The sequence below is a fragment of the Dermochelys coriacea genome, chromosome 3 (genome assembly GCF_009764565.3).
Source record: "Dermochelys coriacea isolate rDerCor1 chromosome 3, rDerCor1.pri.v4, whole genome shotgun sequence".
Lineage (NCBI taxonomy): Eukaryota > Metazoa > Chordata > Testudines > Dermochelyidae > Dermochelys > Dermochelys coriacea.
In genome coordinates this window covers 101,494,316-101,516,325 of record NC_050070.1, presented here as the reverse complement: position 1 = coordinate 101,516,325, position 22,010 = coordinate 101,494,316, and positions in this window count along the sequence as shown.

Sequence of the window (22,010 nt, the reverse complement as noted above, 5' to 3'; positions counted from 1 at the left end):
TCCTCCTAGACTGGTTGTTGCTGAAATCCCAGCAGGAATGCATGAAGTCCAGAGCCTTGAATGCAGAAATACCATCACAATTGGCCCCTTCAGTGTCAGTAAACAAGCCAAGGTATGGATGGATGTGACAGCTGAGCTATATTCTCTCCTAAAAGTGGTCACACCTGAACTAAGGGATGCATGCTGGCACTGGGAAGAAACTTTGCAATCTTGTTGTACCTCACTGTAGACAGGACATTCAGTGAAATTCTTCACTGTGAATGTGACTTTTACTCTGTTGATTTAAAGCTTCAGCTACAAAGGAAGAAAAGACCTTTTTAATCTGTATCTTGACACAAATGTTGACATACAATTACTAATTATCTGTAATTACCAATAGGTATCACCCTCTGGTGAACCATAAGCAGTTTATTTTCTATACTTTTCTTTCTCTATTGAAGAGCCTTAATTGTAGAAATGGTACATGACTGACTTCCTCATCCGCTCATTTATTCTATGTAAATCTGTATACTAGATTATTTAATGCCAGAATAAAGATCATGTAAGCATTGCTTGTTTGCTTGGAGTTTTTTTGTTTTGCTTTTTATATTAAGTATAATTCTGAAGCCCCACTGGCACAGATTTTCCTAACACTGGTGTAAATCAGTTGTTACTCCACTGAAATCAGTTACACTATGTAAAACTGCTCTCAGTAAGAAGAGAATCAGGCTCTCACAGAACCGTCAGGACATGTATACGTATCCAAACATCCTTATCTGAATTGCAGGAGCTGTAAAACCACCTGCCATCTTTATCCCTAACTCCTACTCCTTCCTTCTCCCAAATGAAGCTTCTCCCACTTTCTAGTTTTCCCATAGTCCCCTCCACTGAGCAGTGAAAGATTCTAGCCTTCCTACTGTGGCAATCTCACGGCATTGTGGGCCTGCACAGAAGCACTTTGAGCTAGTTCCATTATAGTTTTTACTTGACTTCCCTACATGTTTGTTTGCTCATCATTGAAGGGATCAATTGTGAACTGACAGCGTGGAGAGTGAGTTACAGCAGGAAGATAAGCAAAGGGGAGAGAAGGATTCCCCAGGTGGGACTCTCAGGGCAGACTTGAGAGGAATCTGACTAGAGATGGGTTCATACTAAAACCCCAGATACAAACACCTCTGAACTTCCAAATCCACACTTTACAGATCGGATACCACATCAGGAATAGGCAAGACTAAAACCCAGCTTGCCACCCCTCAAACTTTTTTGAGCCAAATTTCTTCATTTGAGTCCATCTCTAACCCTGATTCAGCCAGACTTTTACCAGCCAGAAATCTCCTCACCCCTCGCCCCCCCCTTAGCGAGGTGCTTCCTAGTAGATCCCTCTTAGCTCTTAGGAAGTTGCCAAGTTCAAAGGTGTTAAATACCTGTGGTTCAGCCAGCACCTCAAGAATTAATATATGCAGAGATACATATCTCTGAACACACACTGAATATTTGCTTTAGACAAGTTTGTTTTCAAAGAGTATCAGCTTATTCTTTACATGGGGTTTCTGTGCCTTCCCTTGAGCACAGCAAGGTCAACTTGTTTTAAAACTTTGATGGACAGGTTACTTTACAGCATATTGTTCTCTGTGATGCAACTCCTTTCAATGAGAGCTGTGTTTAGCTTTTGGCAAAGAGAAGCATGAAATCAAAATAATTGGCACAAACGGGGCTTAAAAGAATCTGGGTGGGAAATTGTTCTGGAATGAAAACAAGGCAAAGCATACACTGTATAAATGTCATCAAGCAGCTACCTCAATGAATTGATTGGCTGGGAATTGTCTGGTTTACATTCAGCAGCAGTCAAGACACCAACAGCCAACTGTGTGGCATTTGTCTTTACTGTAATACCCATATTGCACATTTTGTCTTCAAAGAAATGTGTACACTTAACAAAACCATCATCATGACCCTGCTTCATAAAAGGGGAAACAAGTACTGAGAGGCTAAGTGACATAACCAAGAATATGAAGGTGGATCAATGTCAGAGGTGGGTTTGGGGGACAGGTTAAGAGGTCAGGAGTCATGGAGACTGGATGGCTCAGGGCAATGGCATATACAGTCTTTCAGCTCCAGGTGACTATTTTGTATCCATCACAGTTTGGTAGTTGTCATTGCCCTCCACCTAGTTGTCACGCCTCCACCTAGACATCCAAGTCAATGATGAGGGTTACTGAAAATCTTATTCATCATATAAAAAAGTTCTACCAATCCCAAAGGATAGGACACATTACCTCCCAGGTTAGTGAATATTCCAGATCTTACCCAAATACATGCTTATAACCAATTCTTATTAACTAAACTAAGATTTATTTAAAAAGGAGAGAAAATTGGTTAAAAGATCAGTATACATACAGATATGAGCTCAATTCTTGAGGTCCAGATTCATAGCAGAGATGGTGAGCTTTGTAGTTGCAAAGAGTTCTTTCTGAAATAGTTCGTAGGTGTTATTTATGTTTATATTCAGGGTGGCCAAGCCAGAACTGGAATCTCAATCCTTATGACTTAGGCTTCCTCTGCATGAAACCTCAAGCAGATCTGAGATAAAAAGGATTGAGACCTAAACATCTTTATACAATTTCAGGCCTTCTTGTGACAGCTCGGAGTCCTTCAGTGAACAATAGGTACTCATGTGGACTTTGAAGTGGACCCATTTCCTAAGCATCACTGGTAAATAGTCACATAGATCAACATAAGGCAATTGCCTGTTTTTTCCACCATTTGCAGTTGATTTGCTGTACATTTCAAAGAGAGATGAATATAGCAATATCCTATGTTTACAGTTCATTTAAATGTTAAGATGTCCTTTTGATCTCTGAATTAACAGAATACACCATAGTTGTTAGTCTCTATGGTGCCACAAGTACTCCTTTTCTTTTTGCGAATACAGACTAACACAGCTGCTACTCTGAAACCTTTGATTACATTGTTTACCTCTACCAATACATATGTAAATACACAAAAACTCAAGCATTATCTGCCCATATGTTTTAAAGGGTTGAATTTGAATTGATGCTTAACCCTTTCTGGTCATGCATCACAACTCCTTTTCAGCTTTTGAACTTTTCTTTTCTGCAGAGGTGTTTGTGATTCACAGGGGGAAAACCACAATTAAAATAACACACATGAATCTGGCAGAGGGTTGTGACTGGAATGGAATGGAAAGAGCTACTACATTAAACTACTTTTATTCCAAATGTTTTCACTGTTTAACAGTCACTGTGTGGCTTGTATTCTATGGCAGACTGTGGGAGATTTCATTTTGCTCTGTCAACAGCAATGACTGCTATGAGGCTTGTGATGGGTTCCCCACAGGGCTGATTAACTAAACGTAAGAGCGGTATAAGCAAGTGGGGTTATTAGCAACTGCTGAGAAATGCATTCATGAGGAGGAGAGAAAATGAATTTTAAAAAGTCCATTGCAACTTTACATTGCCCATCTTAAAGGTCATCTACACGTGAGAATAGTAGAAGTCAACCAGAGCTATTCTTAGATTATTCGTCCAGTTACTCCTAAAATTACTGTTACAAGGCTGACAGTGAGTCTAAGGATCGAAATTCTCACAACTGTTTCCAAGCTAGGATTCCACCACCTTCATCCATTTTAAAAAATGTGATTTACTCAAGGCCGTTGCTGGGATACCCCAAATCAACACAATGTCACTCCTGAGATTGTCCTACCAGTTTTTAAATGTCTGAACTCAACAGCCAGGTACAAAAAGAAAAACTGAACTTTCCAAAAGGCTGGTGGGTGGCTGCAATCAATGTCACGTTGCGTATTTTTACAGCCATCTTTTCAGTAGATAAAGGCCACTGGTTCATAACTACACTTACAAATGGGTATTTAGATGTCTAACATACCCACTTGAGCATAACATTTAATGCACATTTTTGCACATAAAACCAACAGAAAATGTGGCTAGTAATAGTTACGAAAACTCAGAAAATATTGGAGGAAAAATATACAAAACAATTCACAATTTTTTTTTACATGCTCCAATATAATTGGCCAGAGTTGTTCAATTTTTAAAAAAAGTTAATTTAAAATATATTGCACATCACAGTAGTACATAGTAAGTAGACTATTTATATTTAGTTTTCCCTTTCACAATTTTTATGTGGCTTGGTATAAATTGCTAGAGCTAGTCAGCCCAGATCACCCTTCTGCACCCCAAACCTCTCATTCCCAACCCCACCCCAGAGCCCACACCCCCAGCCTGGAGCCCCCTCCCACACCCTGAACTCCTAATTCTGACCCCATCCCAGAGCCCGCACCCCCAACTAGAGCCCTCCCTCCATCCCGCATCCCAACCCCAATTTTGTGAACATTATGGCCTGCCACACAATTTCTATTCCCAGATGTGGCCCTTAGGCCAAAATGTTTGCCCACCCCTGCACTAGGAGCTCACGTTCAGCTGATTATCCACCACAACCCCCAACTCTCTCTGTCACTGGTTCCCAGAATAGAGTCTCCCCGCCTCTAAGTATGGCCTACATTCTTTGTTCCTAGATGTATACATTTAGATTTAGCCACATTAGAACACATATTGTTTGCTTTCACCCAGTTAACCAAGTGATCTAGATCTCCCTGTATCAGTGGCCTTGTGATGGGGCAGCTGCCCATCACTGGCAACCAAAAAAAAGAGGGGGTTAAAAAGCAACTCTAGGGAGGCTGTGCCGGAGGCAGCCAAACGGAGGAGGGCTGAAGGGAGCAGCCAATCAGGGCCAAGTAGGCTGATATATAAAGGGGGCTGCCAGGCAGAGGAAGGCAGTTCTCTGCTAGGAGCCCAGGGAGAAGGACTAGGAAATTCAAGAGAATTGGCCAAGAGAACTGCCAGCATCCTGGACAGAGCAGTGCTGCAACCAGGGGCAGAGGGAGCCAGAGACAGCTCCTGGCTGCCTGCTGGAGGGTTGTAGACTGAGGCCCTGATACAAGGGTAAAGAGGGTGCTGGAACCACACGGGAAGTGGCTAGACTGTGGACCGCAGTTTGCCACTGGCGGGAAGTGGCTGAACAGTGGACTGCAGATCCCCTGGTGGGGGAAGCACAGCGTGTGGCATGGCTGGAGAGTTGTGTTGCTGATGAGGATGCTGTGGTCCTTGGAGAGATGTGTGTCCAAGAGCGGGAGTCGTGGTGGCAATACACCACCCAAAGTGGGTGCACTCACCAGCTGAGCTAATTCCCAAGACAGACTGAGGAGGTGCCAGAGTGGTGAGTCACACCCCATTACAGGCCTATTCTCTTGATGATTTACTATTCTCCCCCCCGCCCCCAATTTTTGTCTCATTTGCAACTTTGTCAGTGATTATTTTGTTTTCTTCCAGGCCATTGATACAAATGTTAAATAGCAGAGCGCCAAGGTCCAATCCCTGCAGGACCACAGTAGAAAAATCAGGTGTTCAATGATGATTCCCCATTTACAATTACATTTTGAGACCTATCAATTAGCCATCTTTTAATCCATTTAATGTGTGCCATGTTGATTTTGTATCATTCTAGTTTTTTAATCAAAATGCTATGTGGTAACAAGTCAAATGCCTTCTAGAAGTCTAAGTATATTACATAGTGCCTTTATCAAACCAACTATGTAATCTCATAAAATAAAAATATATCAAGCTATTTTGACAGGATCTATTTTCCATTAACCAATGTTGATTTGCATTAATTATATTACCCTCCTTTAATCCATTATTAATCAAATTCCGTATCAGAGCTCCATTATCTTGTTCGGGATTGATGGTAGACTGATAGATTGAGGGTCTGACTGTTCCTCCTTCATGGTTTTTAATTGTTAGTCCAATATTAGCTCTCAGTGTGTAGTCTTCCACACTCTAATTTCTCCCCAAATAACCATAAAGATGCCACTACACCCTAGATTTTTCTTGGGTCATTTCCCATGCAAAAGATTAAAAGACCCAGTGTTTTTTGCATTAGGGTATCTCACTAGACAAATCCAAGGTAGTATGGCTGCAGACTTTACTCATATGTGTTTCTTTCCACTGTCAGTGGAAAGAATTTTGTCTGTCACCTAATGATATTCTTCACCTGTACTCAGTGGACTGGAGATCTGTGAGATTGCCTCATTTCTAAGAGGTGCGGGTGTTATTCTGGAGCAGAGAAGGAAAATCAGCCTGTGCTTCTCAGAAGGAAGCTTGGAGACAGAATGTGGTCTCGGTATTATATAAGCAAACAGTAGAAATCAGATATGTGCTTTGTGTTAACCTGTGCTGCTGTAAAAAATGACTGGTGTGTCCTCAGAAACTCACAGAGAGCTCGGCAGGGGGAGTGAAGTTCTAACCAGCTTGACATTTGTACTAAACTAATCGGATCGGGCAAGCTCACCAAAAAGAACTGTGAAGAGCTTAAAAGGAGAGAGTCAATAGGTGGAAATGTCACACAATATTTCAAATGTGCTAGCCTGTGCCATGTTGGTTTTGGATTAAATAGATAGCTGAGTCACTTACAAGATATAAAAACACTCCACAGAAGAGTAAAGGGAGTCTTCAAAGAATAGCTTGATGCAAGTGCTGAAGAACCTATTGAAATCCTGGACAGCTGTCATCCAGTTGAGTGCCTCCTCTTAGCCACTCACCAGATTGCGATGAAGGGACCCAGCTGTGGGATCCAGTGTGTTTTAGGCCTCCAGATTCTGCACAGAATCCAGGCACTGTCAATGTGTTAGGGTCTTTGGGCACACTTTTGGGCTGCAGATCTTCTTTATGGCACCCCACCATGAGAACTTAGTCCACTAAACCAGTGCTGGCTTCCCTCAGACTTCCCCATAGCTTAAAGATATCCTCTCCCAGAATACCACCCAAAAGGTGTGAGCCTTCTGGTTTAGCTACGAGCCCCAGTCACGGCTCGGGACCCTATTGTGCTAGGTGCTGTAAAAACAGAACAAAGAGTCTTTCCCCTAAATATCTCTTGTCTTACAATCCAAGTATAAGACAACAGATGGATACAGACAGGCAGGGGAGCACAAGAAAACAGTGAGACTATACTGGTCAGCAAGATAGATGGTGATCTCAGCAGCTAAACTATTAAGTTTTTTGTAGGCCTCTTGGGAGAGTTTGAAGCAGGAAAATGAGTTTGTTCTGTGGATGTTTATGGGGAGCTTCTCCCAAGTGTGAGGAGTATCATGGGAGAAAGCACAAAGGTGCTTGTTTGAAAATTTAACAAGTCACTGATAGAGGCTGGTAGTATGGGCCAATCAGAGGCAGAAGTCAACTTATTAGTACTGAATGAGAGATAATAGATAGGGTGGGGATAGACTGTGAAGGGCCTTGAAAACGAAGACAAGTAGCTTTTATGTTTGATACAGTAGAGAAGAGGGAGCCAGCAGAGGGAGCACAGAAAGGGAAGACACAGTCAAAGGGATAGAGTAGGAAAATGATCTTTCTAGCAGCATTCTGACTGGATATGAGTGAGGCGAGACTGCATTTGTCAAGGCAAGAGGAAAGGATGCTGCAGTAACGGAGATGAGAGATGATGTCTTGTGTGATGGGGCAAGGCCAGATGGCTATGGAAGAGTAGTCTTTTGGGATCCGGGAAGTGGGCGGGCGAAGCCCGTCCACTGCTAAAGGATTCCTCCCAGCCTAAAAGGGGATCCACATGACCTAGATACCCAAAAAATTCTGGGGGACAACTAATGATATAACAGGGACAGGAGTGCGGTCAAAGGGTCAAACGAAGGTAACCGGATGGGGACACCGAGCAGAGAACCCCGGAGAGCGCCCACTGCTCCTCAAAGGCATCAAGAGAGTCAAAGGATGCCGTCCAGAGGAACTCTGCCTGGATACGTGAACGGACCGAGGATCGGAAATAGGCCCCACAGTCAAAGAAGAATCCATCAGCCAACCTCCTCACTCTGGTTTTATAGATGGCCATTTTAGCTAGGGCCAGGAGGAGGTTGACCAGGAGATCCCGTGACTTTGTGGGGCCACGGATAGGGAGTGCATAAATGAGAAGGTGAGGGGAGAAGTGCAACCAAAAACATAATAAAATATTGGTGAGGAGCCGGAATAGGGGCTGCAGCCTGGCACACTCCAGGTATACATGTGCCAGGATATCCCTCACGCCGCAAAAGGGGCAGGTGTCTGGGATTGATGTGAACCATGCCAAGTGCATGCCTGTGCTCACGGCTCCGTGAAGGAGCCGCCAACTGACATCCCCGGCGGGCCTTGGGACTAAGGTGGAATATAGGCTGGCCCACCGGGGCTCCTCACCCTCCAAAGGTGGCAGGAGGTCCCGCCATTTTGTATCAGGGCGGGATATGAGGGTGCGGGCGTGAACGGTGTGGAGCACGAGCGTGTAGAGATGTTTTCTTGGTGTGGTTTGAAAGCAGACCGGCTGCATCTTGTGCAGCCAGCTTCTAGTGAAGGGGTGAAGGGGTCGGTTGGGTTCACGGGGCAGGGGTCCAATTAAAAGGTCCGGCGGGCCTGAGATAATTGGTGGGCGGGGCGTGCCCTCGTGCAGGACCCGGTCGAGATGAACCCGAGCAGTGGGCGGCAAAGCAGCCTTCACCTCCTGAAGTATGCGCCGGGGAGTACAAGGTCTGGAAAGCCCCATGCGCTGAGCGAGCGTCAGGGGATCCAGCCAGTCTCTCCGGTCATAGTCCAGGAGGTCTCCGACTCTTGTGACCTCTGCCAGGACCAAACTCTGGCGCACCGAGTGGGACTCCGCCACCTGCACACGGAGCTGGGGGTTGTGTAGCAGGGGCTCCGCGAGGAGATCTGCCCCCTCGGTGGCCGCCACGGACCTGGTCGTTGTAAAGAGTTTCCAGGTCCGGAGGAGGTCCTGGTACAAGACTGGCAGCCCGGAGAGGTCTCGCGGAAGACCTCTTGGATGGAGAAAAGGAGCTGCCGGTCGTATCGGAGCCCTCAGAAGCGGCGCAGGAAGGCGTGCGCCAGTATGCTCCACGCTGGACTACCTGCACCATAAAGGAGCCTCTGCAGGGTCTGGAGGCGGAAGACATGGACCTGAGTGAGCAGACATTTTAGGCCCTGCCCTACCTCCTCCAGAGGTAGATGAAGAACGCCTGCAGGGACCCAGTACAGTCCTGACCAAAAGAACTCCAGAATCGATGTCCGGAGGTTGGCCAGGAAACTCGGGGCCGGGACCAGGGTGTTGAGCCGGTACCAGAGCATGGACAGGACTAGTTGATTAAGCACTAACGCTCTCCCTCGAAGGGAGAGGCACCGGAGTAGTCCTGTCCATTTCCAGAGTCGCTCTATCACCCTGCCCTCTAAATTCTGCCAGTTCTCTGGCGGAGAGGGATGCGTGGCAGAAAGGTAAACGCCCAGATAGAGCAGCGGACCCGTGCTCCACCGGATGGCCTGAAGCACGGGTGGCAGGGAGCTCGCCTGCCGCCAGTCCCCTAACACCAAGCCAGAGCTCTTGACCCAGTTGACCCGCGTGGAGGAGGCTGCCGAAGAGATGGCCTGGCAAGCCTCCACCCGCGCCAAGTCGCCCGGGTTCTGGACCACAAGGAGCACGTCATCAGCATATGCCGACAGGACCAGTCGCAGCTCCGGCTCCCTCAGCACCAACCCTGTCAACCTTCTTCGGAGGAGACAGAGGAAGGGCTCGATCGTTAGAGCGTACAGCTGGCCTGAGAGGGGGCACCCCTGCCGTACTCCTCGCCCGAAGCTGACCGGTTCGGTCAGGGTCCAGTTGAGCCTGAACAAACACTCTGCGGAGGCGTACAGCACCCGGAGAAAATTCACAAACCTGGGTCCGAAGCCAAATGCCTGCAGAGTGCTCAGGAGATACCCGTGATCCACCCTGTCGAACGCCTTCTCCTGATCTAAGGACAGGAGGGCGAACGACAGACCATCCCTACACCCAAGTTCCAATAGGTTCCGGACCAGATATAGGTTGTCGAAGATGCTGCAGCCCGGGACGGTGTAGGTCTGGTCTGGGTGGACCACGTCTGCCAGCACGGACCCTAGCCGCAGCGAGATGGCTTTTGCCACGACTTTGTAGTCCGTGCTGAGGAGTGAGACGGGACGCCAATTTCGTAAATCGTGGAGGTCCCCCTTCTTCGGCAATAAGGCCAGCATGGCTTGCCTGCACGAAAGAGGGAGGACCCCGCTCTGCAAAGACTCAGCCCAGACGGTGACTAGGTCTGGGCCCAGGACGTCCCAGAACACGTGGTAGAACTCCACGGTCAGCCCGTCTATGCCCGGAGATTTATTGGTGGGCATGCGATGGAGGACTTCCGAGAACTCAGCCAGAGTGAGAGGCAGCTCTAGCCGGTCTCAGTCACCCGTGCTGACCGTAGGGAGCTCCTCCCAGAGCACTCTGCAAGCGTTAGGATCGGTCGGATCCGGGGAGAAAAGGCTTGTGTAGAAGGCTCTCGCCCTCCTGCACATTTCCACCGGATCCGTGAGGGGGGTGCCATCTTCTGCCAGTAGGCAGATGACATGTTTTTTAGCCCCCCTCTTTTTCTCCAGGGTGTAGAAGAAGCGGGATGCGAAGGAGACAGATGCGGGATCGAACAAAGGCACCCTGGGCCCGATGGTCCTCGAGGGTCCGGAGCTCCTCCCGCTTCTCCCGGCACGCTCCGCAGATGGATGGATCCTCGGGGCTGGCGGCCAGACGCCTCTCCAGCTTTAAGAACTCCCGTTCCAACTGCTCTATTGCCGCATCCCGCCGTCGGCTGACGCCCTGGGTGTAGTCGCGGCAGAAGAGCCGGGCGCGCACCTTCCCTAGGTCCCACCACTGCCGCGCCGAGGGAAAGGCACGCCGCTGCCCTCGCCGGGCCGGCCAGAACTCCCGGAAGGACGCCACGAAGCCCGCATCCTCCAGCAAGCTGTTGTTAAAATGCCAATAGGCCGGCCCCGGCCTCTCCGCGCAAAGGGAGGCTGTCACGGTGGCTATATGATGGTCAGAAAATGGGGCCGGCCGGATGCTGGAGGAGTGGGCTCATGAAAGATGAAAGTGTGATAAATAAATGCGGTACAACCGGGAGTGGCGCGACTGATGGGCCTCCACCCGGACAAAGGTGAACGTGGAAGTGTCATCCGGGTGGTGGTCGCGCCAGACGTCCACCAGGGGCTGGTGTTTGACTATCTCCTGGAGGACGGCGACGGCGGCCGGGCTCTGCTCGGTCCCCGAGCGGTCCCGCTCCTCAAGGGTGATGTTAAAGTCCCCTCCCAGGACCAGGCACTCCTGAGGATCCAAGGTGCCAAGAATTGCAGCCGCTCCGGGCTCGCTGCTGGGGCATAGATGTTGACGAGGTTGACTACCAGCCCCTCCATGCAGACCCGGAGGTGCAGAAGGTGACCCGGCACAGCCTCGGCAACCCTCAGCACCTCGGGCCGTAGGTCGGGGGAGAACAGGGTCGCCACTCTAGCCGTACGAACTGTGAGGTGGCTAAAGTAGACCCTGTCCCCCCAATCCAGCCGCCAGCTGTCTTCGACGGTTGGATCCGTATGGGTCTCTTGCAGGAAAACCACAGAGTACCTCCCCTCTCGAAGGAAGGAGAGCACCTGGGACCTGCGGAGACCCATCCTACAGCCACGGGTGTTCAATGTTGCGATGGTAAAGGGTGCCATGAGGAGGGCTGTGGGGGATCCTCGCCGGCAGGGACGCTCGTGGCTCCCGGCGGGTCGCGCAGCAGTCCGTGACCCACCCCGTAGGTGAGTAAGGAGTCACGGAAGAGGCGGACCCGCTGGTAGGCCGCAGCACCCTGCCTCCCGGTCCTTTTACCCTCCCCCATGAGGGCCCTTGCGGCCCGGAGGATTTGATTAAAGTCCCCCCGTCGCTGGAGGGCAAGCTGGACTTTGTTGCGGGAGCCACGGACGTCTTCTAGAAACTCCCGCAACTCCTCTCGAAGCGCATGGGGGGCTGGGGTTACGGTCTGGTTACTCCCCGACGGGGCCCTTGGTACAGCCCCATGGCCCAGTGAGATGGGCGGACAGGGTGCGGACCCCAGAAGGGGCTCCTGATGGGTTGACCTGAATGCTGGGGCGATAGGGGGCGGCGGAGGGAGAATAGCAGCCCCTGCTGGGTCGGGACGGGTAAACACAAAGACCGCTCCCTGGGAGTCATCTGTTGGAAAGGGGAAGGAGACAGTCCCAGGGGCGGCAATAATATCTCGGGAGGTGGGCGGGATAAGGGCAGGGGCAGGGGTAGAGGTGAGAGTCTGGGCGGGGAGAGGGCTCTCACTGATGCCGGGCTCAGGCTCTATGGTGGATTTGGCAGCCATGGCATCAGGGGGTGGACTCTCTCCTGTAGGGCCCTCTCCTGGGAAGGAGGTCATATGCTCCTCACCAACGGCGAGTGCCCCTGGTGGCTCAGGTCCCGGCCGCGTGGCACTGCCCGTCGCCTCAACAGGTTCGGCGCCCTCAGTGGGTGCCCTCTGCAGCTGGGTTGATGGAGGAGTCCAGGGGCCCCTCGGAGGTGGGAGCGGAAGCAACGGTTAGGGGAAGGGAACATGGGGAAAGGGGGGCTGGAGTGAAGTCGCCAGATCGAGGCCCGCTGGCATAGGATCGTCCTCCCCCTGGGTGACCGGGGTCAGACCCAGGGCCTCGATCTCCTCATATATAGACGGGAAATTGTTTTCCGCTACCCTGGGATTCTCCCATCTCTCTACCTGATGCGACTGTTGCCTCGGGGCACACTGAGGTTTCAGATGGAGCCTCGGGGGCTTTGGAGGAGAGGGACTCCCGTGGAGGGGAGATACCACCTTCCAGTGCTGCCACGTCTTCCCCAGCCGGCTCTGGTGGATGGAACACACCTGTGGGTAGAGCGGAAGGCTCGGCATCGGTGCCCCCCTTCCTGGTCTTCCAGGGGGCCTCCGCATCAGATGGGAGGAGCGGAGCTCGAGCCTTCCGCTTGCGCCACTTCCCCTGGACTAGGGCCCAGCCCTCCATGGCATCATCCAGGGGCTGGCTAGCAGGGGTTGTGTCAGGGGGTAGAGGTGATGGCTCAGGGACTCGAGGGGGTAACGGTGGGGCAGCACAATGGAGGGAAGATTCCCCTTGGGGCGGGCCCTCTCCCATGCTTGGCAGTGTCCCTGCCGCACCCTCCTCCACAGGCCCCACCAGATTGCAAACAGCGGGGGCGGGGTTCTCCCGCTCATCTGGGCATAGTTGGGGAGGTGCCCCTTGGGCCCGAGCAGGAGCAATGGTGGACTGGGAAGGAGGTGGGGTCGTTTCGGGCGCCGGGCATCCAGGGGTGTCGGTTATGACGGGGCCGGTGCCCTGCCGGAGCTCGGGGGTCCCGGATGCCCCTTCTTGCCAGGGCAGTCCCTCCGGACGTGCCCCATTGCCCGGCAGAGGTAGCACCGGGCCTCCCCCGTGGAGTAATGCAAATGGTAACGGGCCCCCTGGTAGGGGACTAGGAAGGACCCCTCCAGGGCCTCTCCGTCACGCACCGCCGCCGGCAGTTGAAGCCGCACTTGCCAGCGGAACGAGAGGACGTGACGAGGGCGGGGTCTTTGCAGCCCAACGGGAGAGGGCTGATGACAGAGATGGGCTTCCCCAAGGTAGAAAGGGCGGGTAACAGGGCGGCATTGGGCAGAAAGGGAGGGACGGAGGTCAGGACCAGGCGGACGCCCAGGTCCTCTAGCGGCTCTAAAGGGACGAACACGCTCCCCACCGCCAGGCCCTTCTCCACCGCCTCCTGGGCGGTGGCCTCCGATGCTAAGAAGAAGACGACCTTGCCATACATTTTGGAGGCTGCCACAATGGCCGTGGGCCCCACTACCCTCGCCAATACCCGCACATAGGTCTCCACGTGGGGTGAGGCGGGCACCAGGGGGCAACGGACACCGTGCTTCCTGGTCATGGTGGGAAAGGGGCCCCGGCCGCTATAGATGGTAGCGGAGGCTTTGGGCTGGAGAAATGATGTAGCAGCAGGCGCGGGGGCTGCCGCCACCTGGGCGTATGCTCTGGGGGCCAGGAGCGGGACACCTGCAGAGCTGGTGGAGGGAACAGCGGGGAGGGGCACCCCAGCTGGAGATGGGGCCGGGGCAATGGGGGCAGCCCCTGCCATGAAGGGCCTGGTCTTTTTAGCGGGGCCCTTCCCCTTCTTCTTCCCCTGGCCCTTCCCGCCGGCTATGGGGACTCCCCCCAAATCTGAGGGGGTGATAGACGTGGCAGCAGTGGAGGTCACCCGGTGCCTGTCGCTGCTGGTGCCCCAGCGGGGGCGATGGCAGATGGTTTGGCAGCGGAGGTAGAAACTTGGGGGGGTGACAGAGGGGCAGGCGGGGGAGGGGGAGCTCGGGCTGCTGGAGGGGTCTCACCCGTCTCATCCCCCGCCATCATGAGCAAGTAGGAAAGGGGGGACACCAAAAGGAGGAGGTGAGAGGGGAAGCAGGTCGACCACTCCTCCCCGCTAGGCTGCAGGCAGAGGAGGAGGGCGCCAAAAAGGGGTGGGCTGGAAGGGGGGCAATCAGGGGTTAGGGGTCAGTCACCGACACAAGGTGGAATTCCGGCTCCTCTTGGTGCACTAGGGGAGGGGGGGATACAACAACATTGAGGGTGCAGTGAAGAGGGTTGCAACTAAAATGGGGAATTGCACAAGCGCATGGGAGGGGGCATGGGCACACAGAGCGAGGGGCTAAGCGGTCTGGAGTTAGGGCAGGGAAACCAAGGGGTTAGCTTCAGAGGCTGGGGCGGGGCAAACAAACAAAGGCTGCAGAGGGAAATGGGCGGGGCAGGCAAACAAACTGAAGCTAGTAAGGGGGACTGGGGTAAAAGAGGAGGCAAAGCAAGTGGCAAATGGGGCGGGTAGTAAAGGGCAAAGCTGGGGGGTAGGCAGTCCGGGGGGCACATGTGCCCATGTGCACTTGCACAAGTCTTTTTTTGGCTGGCTGCTGCTTCTGGCCCAAAGGGTAGAAATAGGCCGTGGCAAGCCAAGGAAGCAGCTGAGTCCAGAGGCAGGAGCTGAGGCAGATGGTATACAGCCAGTGGGGGTGGTGGAGGGGGCAGTGGTGGTGGTAGTAGTGGTGGGTGTTGGGGGGGACACACAGATGGATTGGGGGGCAGCTCCACGCCACACCCCCTGTGTCCCTGGTAACACAGTCAAGACCCCCACCACAAGAATACAGTGTGCAAATTACTTAGTCTTAGGGCCCCCTCCACGGTGGTCTGCAAAGTCTCTAGGTGCTGCCCCACTGGCAGATGATCCTCTTCTTCTCCTCCTCAGGCTTCAGCAGCTCCAGGCAGCGGCCTCTGCAGGAGCAGCAGCTCCAGGAACTCCAGGTGGTAGTCCAGGCAGACAGAATGGACCCCTCTCAGGTGGTGGTGGTGGTATCCACAACAGCAGTGGCTGGGGTCCCTCACTCCTCTTCTCTGGGGAGTGGGCTAGCAGCCCTCTCCCCACCTCAGGGCTGCAGTTGGAGCAGTAGCAGCAGCAGCACCCAAGAGTGGGGGGTCCAGCAACCAGGTAGCAGAGAACAGGGTGGGGGGTGTCTGGCCCAGCCAGGGGAGCAGCTGGAGCAGCAGGGAGAGCTTAGGTCCTAGCAGCAGCAGGAGCAGCTTCCCACCTCCCTCCAAGCTAGAAGGCTATGGGAGAGTCGTGGGAGAGAGAGAGAGATTCGCTCCAGGCTAAATAAATCCCTGGTACCAGGATAAGTGAAATGGCAGCTGCTCCAGGTCAATTAAGACACCTGGGGCCAATTAAGAACTTTCCAGAAGGCAGGGAGAAGGCTAGATTGATTGGGACACCTGAAGCCAATCAGGGGCTGGCTGAAACTAGTTAAAACCTCCCAGTTAGTCAGGTGAGTGCATGTCAGGAGCTGTGGGAGGAAGTTGTGCTGTTGGAGAGGCTGAGTAGTACACACCATATCAGGCACAAGGAAGGAGGCCCTGAGGTAAGGGTGAAGTGGAGCTTGAGGAAGTGAGGGCTGCTGTGGGGGAAGTAGCCAGGGAATTGTACATGTCATGTTTCTAAAAGGTCTGCTACCATAGCTGATACTATTAGGGTCCCTGGGCTGGAGCCCGGAGTAGAGGGTGGGCCCGGGCTCCCCCCCCACCTTTGCCCCCTGTTTAATCACTGAGACTGGGAGACAACAGAGACTGTGCAAGGAAGGATAACTTCTCCTCATCTCCCTCACTGGCTTATGATGAAAATGGCTCAGTAGACTGTGACCTTGTCTCTAGAGAAAGAAGGGTTACATGGAGGGTCACAGTGAGCCTCTGAGTCTAGCAAAATCCGCCAGGAAACATGGGACCCACGGAGGCAAGGACAGAGCTTTGTCACACTTGATAAGTTTTAGCTGTGTGAATGGATGAGACAGGCCATTTATTAGAGATGTGCAGAGAAAATCTGCAAGACTTAGACATAGCCTGTGAGGACCTAGAGAGAGCTGAATCAAAGAGGACACCCAGGTTATGGGACTGAGTGACAGGCAGGATGGTGGTGTTGTCTACAATGACTGAGAAAAGAGGTAGCAGGGAGGGTTTCGGGGTTGAAATTATGAGCTTGTTTTAGCCCTGTTGAGCTTGAGCTGGTTACTAGACATCCATTAGAAGATGTCAGAAAGACAGGCTGTTACCTTTAGGAACTTGTTTCATTGCCTAGCCCCTTCAACTGGCACTTGATCAAAAACCTACATGAAACAGTGATAAATGATTTAAATAGAATTTCCTAGTTTGTCTATGCACCAGATGGTAGCAGAGACTGTAATTATTAGTCAGATATTAGTTCATGCTCAGCATCTGAAATCAAGTTAAAGTTTGGATTGAGAGAACAGAACACATGAAATTAGGAAAGATGTTCAGATAGTGTCTCAGTTTTAGTAACTGTCACATTAACTGCTGTGTGTACTGCTGTCATGTGTCTGAAAATTATCATACAAATAGCTAGCATTACCAATGCAAGGGGAAATGTTTGGCTCAGATATGGAACTTTATCCATAAGTCACTATTCTTAAGTCACTAGTTCAGATGCAGCTTTGGTACTTTCATCAGTGAGGGAAATTCATTCCTGTCTTTCAGATAGCTGTTAATGGCTTATGTGGTGAGTGTCTGTTGCGGGGACAGTTTGTCAGTTTGACCGTGTGGTTGATTGTTTGAAAAGTGTGAATTGGGAGTGCTTAGGTCCAGGTGAGCCTTGAGTGGGCCTGACTGTTATAAAAAGCCAGTCAGCTGTGAATCAGCTAAGCGGCGAACAGTGGAGAGGCTAACAGAGGGAGTTTGCCTGGGGAGAGCCCACTGAGGCTTACATCTTGCAGGCTTCTCTGAGTAGTTACAGCTCCTGAGGAAGCTCGTAGATGGACAGTAATATGGATGGTGAGCATTCAGCTGTTACCTGCACAGGATGTGCCATGTTTGTCTTTTTCCCATAGGACAGAAGCAACTTTGTCTGCACAAAGTGCAAGCTGGTCTCCATATTGGAAGAGAAGGTTCAAGGTCTGGAGAAACAAGTATCAACCATGCATTGCATAAGATTTCATGGACAGATGTCAGGATATGCTTCTATGGACACAACATTCTGAAGATTCAGAGCAGGCTGCACAGCGGGGACAGAAAGATGGTAAAGAAATTTGGCAGCATGTGACCTCCAGAAGAAGAAAATGGAGCATCCATGTACCAGCAATGCAGATATAGGTAAGCAACATTTTCATGTTCTCTCGACAGGTACTAATGTGGAGAGTGGACTAGATGATCCATCTGAGGGAAGGGAACAGAAGGTGACTCGGCCGATTGGAAGGTATGAGATGCACTGTCCTAGGGATGGGGGTTCCACGACCACTGCTCCCAAGAGAAGAGTGGCGGATGGTTGAGGACTCCCTCCTCAGGGGGACTGAGTCCTCTATCTGCTGCCCCGACTGGGAAAACCGAGAAGTCTGCTGCTTCCCAGGAGCTAGGATTCACGATGTGACGGAGAGACTGCCGAGACTCATCAAGCCCTTGGATCGCTACCCCTTTCTGCTTGTCCAAGTGGGCACCAGTGATACTGCCAAGAATGACCTTGAGCAGATCACTGAAAACTACGTGGCTCTGGGAAGAAGGATAAAGGAGTTTGAGGTGCAAGCGGTGGTCTCTTCCATCCTCCCTGTGGAAAGAAAAGGCCTGGGTAGAGACTGTTGAATCATGGAAGTCAATGAATGGCTACACAGGTGGTGTTGGATAGAAGGCTTTGGATTCTTTGACCATGGGATGGTGTTCCAAGAAGGAGTGCTAGGCAGAGATGTGCTCCACCTACTGAAGAGAGAGAAGAGCATCTTTGCAAGCAGGCTGGCTAATCTGGGGGAAGGAGACCAAAGCCCTGTGGTAAGTGGGATACCGGGAGGAAGCACGAGGAGGAGAGCGCTCCTGCCTCATACTGAGAAAGGGGGACCATCAGCGAGTTATCTTAAATGCCTATACACAAATGCAAGAAGCCTGGGAAACAAGCAGGGAGAACTGGAAGTCCTGGCACAGTCAAGGAATTATGATGTGATTGGAACAACAGAGACTTGGTGAGAACTCACATAACTGGAGTACTGTCATGGATAGATATAAACTGTTCAGGAAGGACAGGCAGGGCAGAAAAGGTGGGGGAGTTGCATTGTATGTAAGAGAGCAGTATGACTGCTCAGAGCTCCACTATGAAACTGCAGAAAAACCTGAGTGTCTCTGGATTAAGTTGAGACGTGTGAGCAACAAGGGTGATGTCATGGTGGGAGTCTGCTATAGACCATGGGGATGAGATGGAGGAGGCTTTCTTCAGGCAACTAACGGAAGTTACTAGATCGCAGGCCCTGGTTCTTATGGGAGACTTCAATCACCCTCATATCTGCAATACAGTGGTGCACAGACAATCCAGGAAGTTTTTTGGAAAGTGTAAGGGACAATTTCCTGGTGCAAGAGCTTGAGAAACCAACTAGGGGCAGAGCTCTTGACCTGCTGCTCACAAACCGGGAAGAATTAGTCGGCAATTCTAGAAGCAAAAGTGGATGGGAACTTGAGTGGCAGTGACCATGAGAGGGTTGAGGTCAGGATCCTGACAAAAGGAAGAAAGGAGAGCAGCAGAATGTGGACCCTGGACTTCAGAAAAGCAGACTTTGACTGAGGGAACTGATGGGCAGGATCCCCTGGGAGAATAACATGAGAGGGAAAGGAGTCTAGGAGAGCTGGCTGTGTTTTAAAGAATCCTTATTGAGGTTACAGGGACAAACCATCCCAATGTGTAGAAAGAATAGTAAATATGGCAGGCAACCAGCTTGGCTTAACAGTGAAATCCTTGAAAATCTTAAACACAAAAAAGAAGCTTACAAGTGGAAGACTGGACAAATGACCAGGGAGGAGTATAAAAATATTGCTCAGGCATGTAGGAGTGAAATCAGGAAGGCCAAATAACACTTGGAGTTGCAGCTAGCAAGAGATGTTAAGAGTAACAAGAAGGATTTCTTCAGGTAAGTTAGCAACAAAAAGTAAGTCAAGGAAAGTGTGGGCCCCTTACTGAATGAGGGGGGCAACCTAGTGACAGGGGATGTGGAAAAAGCTAATGTACTCAATGCTTTTTTTGGCCTCTGTCTTCACAAACAAGGTCAGCTCCCAGACTACTGCACTGGGGAGGAGAAGACCAGCCCTCTGGAGAAAGAAGTGGTTCGGGACTATTTAGAAAAGCTGGACGAGCACAAGTCCATGGGACCAGATGTGCTGCATCCGAGAGTGCTAAAGTAGTTGGCGGATGTGATTGCAGAGCCATTGGCCATTATCTTTGAAAACTCATGGCGATCAGGGGAGGTCCCAGACAACTGGAAAAAGGCTAATGTAGTGCCCATCTTTAAAAAATGGAAGGAGGATCCAGGGAACTACAGGCCAGTCAGCCTCACCTCAGTTCCTGGAAAAATCATGGAGCAGGTCCTCAAGGAATCAATTCTGAAGCACTTAGAGGAGAGGAAAGTGATCGGGAACAGTCAGCATGGATTCACTAAGGGCAAGTCATGCCTGACTAGTTGAATTGCCTTCTATGATAATTCCCACTGTGGATGAGGGGAAAGCAGTGGATGTGTTAGTCCTTGACTTTAGCAAAGCTTTTGATACCGTCTCCCCCAGTATTCTTGCCAGCAAGTTAAAGAAGTATGGACTGGATGAATGGACTATAAGGTGGATAGAAAGCTGGTTAGATCATCTGGCTCAATGGGTAGTGATCAATGGCTCCATGTCTAGTTGGCAGCCAGTATCAAGCAGAGTGCCCCAAGGGTCAGTCCTGGGGCTGGTTTTGTTCAATATCTTCATTTAATGATCTGGAGGATGGTGTGGATTGCACCCTCAGCAAGTCTGCAGATGACACTAAACTGGGAGAGGTAGATACTTTGGCGGGTAGGGATAGGATACAGAGGGACCTATACAAATTAGAGGATTGGGCCAAAAGAAATCTGATGGACATCAGGGACAAATGCAGAGTCCTGCACTTAGGATGGAAAAATCCCATGCACCGCTACAGACTAGGGACCGAATGGCTAGATAGCAATTCTGCAGAAAAGGACCTAGGGGTTACAGTGGACGAGAAGCTGGATATGAGTCAACAGTATGCCATTGTTGCCAAGAAGGCCAATGGCATTTTGGGATGTATAAGTAGGGGCATTGCCAGCAGATCGAGGAATGTGATTGTTCCCTTCTATTTGACATTGGTGAGGCCTCATCTGGAGTACTGTGTCCAGTTTTGGGCCCCACACTACAAGAAGGATGTAGAAAAATTGGAAAGAGTCCAGCGGAGGGCAACAAAAATGATTAGGGGATGGAACACATGACTTATGAGGAGAGGCTGAGGGAACTGGGATTGTTTAGTCTGCAGAAGAGAAGAAGGAGGGGGGATTTGATAGCTGCTTTCAACTACCTGAAAGGGGGTTCCAAAGAGGATGGATCTAGACTGTTCTCTGTGGTAGCAGATGACAGAACAAGGAGTAATGGTTGCAGTGGGGGAGGGTTAGGATGGATATTAAGAAACTTTTTTACTCTGAGGGTGGTGAAGCACTGGAATGCGTTACTTAGGGAGGAATCTCCTTCTTTGAGGTTTTTAAGGTCAGGCTTGACAATTCCCTGGCTGGGATGATTTAGTTGGGGATTGGCCCTGCTTTGAGCAGGGGGTTGGACTAGATGACCTCGTGAGGTCCCTTCCAACCCTGATATTCTCTGATTCTATGTGCATCAGCTGGTGTTCACAGTCCATTCCCTAATGGCCAGTGAGTCCACATCTTGACAAGTTGACAGCTTTTTTTTGGAGGTATCAGCAAGGTGAAAAGCTCTGCAAGCTGAAGAATCTCTTCTGGGAGGGGCTGACCTGTCAACTTTCATTGTTTTAAATAGGACTTGAGGATGCAGAGCCCCTCAATGCCTTGCAGTATTAGGCCCTATGGTAGGAGTGCTTAATGCATAATCCATAAAGAACCAATATTCACAGCAAGAGTTGTAGTAAGTACTTATTTTCACTCAACAGCATTCTAGTTGTGTTTCAGGAATAAAAAAGCATCTGCAGTCAACTGCACTTGCTGCAATGTCATTAAGCACACTTAAGGTCTGTTTGTTTGGAAGTGGTGTTACTCGTTTTCCTTTTCCAACTCTGAAAAATATCTATTGGTGACAGATGCTCCTTCCTTAATCCTTTAGGTCCATCAAATACATCAAGGTATCACAAATTACTTTCACAAGAACGCCCCTAAAGGATAAAAGCTGAAGTACAATCACTGCTATGGGCCTTCTCTCCCCCAGTGCATTCTGTTTTTCTCCATCCTCTGAAGCACCAGAGATGGCCATGGCTGGAGATGAGACCCTGAATGGGGTAGGTCAGAGCTCTGAGCTGGCACTGATCGTTCTCTGTCAGATGCTTGGCTGGCTGATGCTTGCTCAATGTTTAGGGTCTAACCGATCCCCATATGTGGGGTCGGGAAGGAATTCCTCCCCCCCCCCCAGATTAGATTGGCAGAGACCTTGAGATTCTTTTTGCTTTCTTCTTCAGTATGTGGTATAAGTTGCTTGTCAGGATGATTAAGTGCATCTCACTTAATCAGTTCCCTGCAATTGCATGGGACTCTGGCATTGGCACAC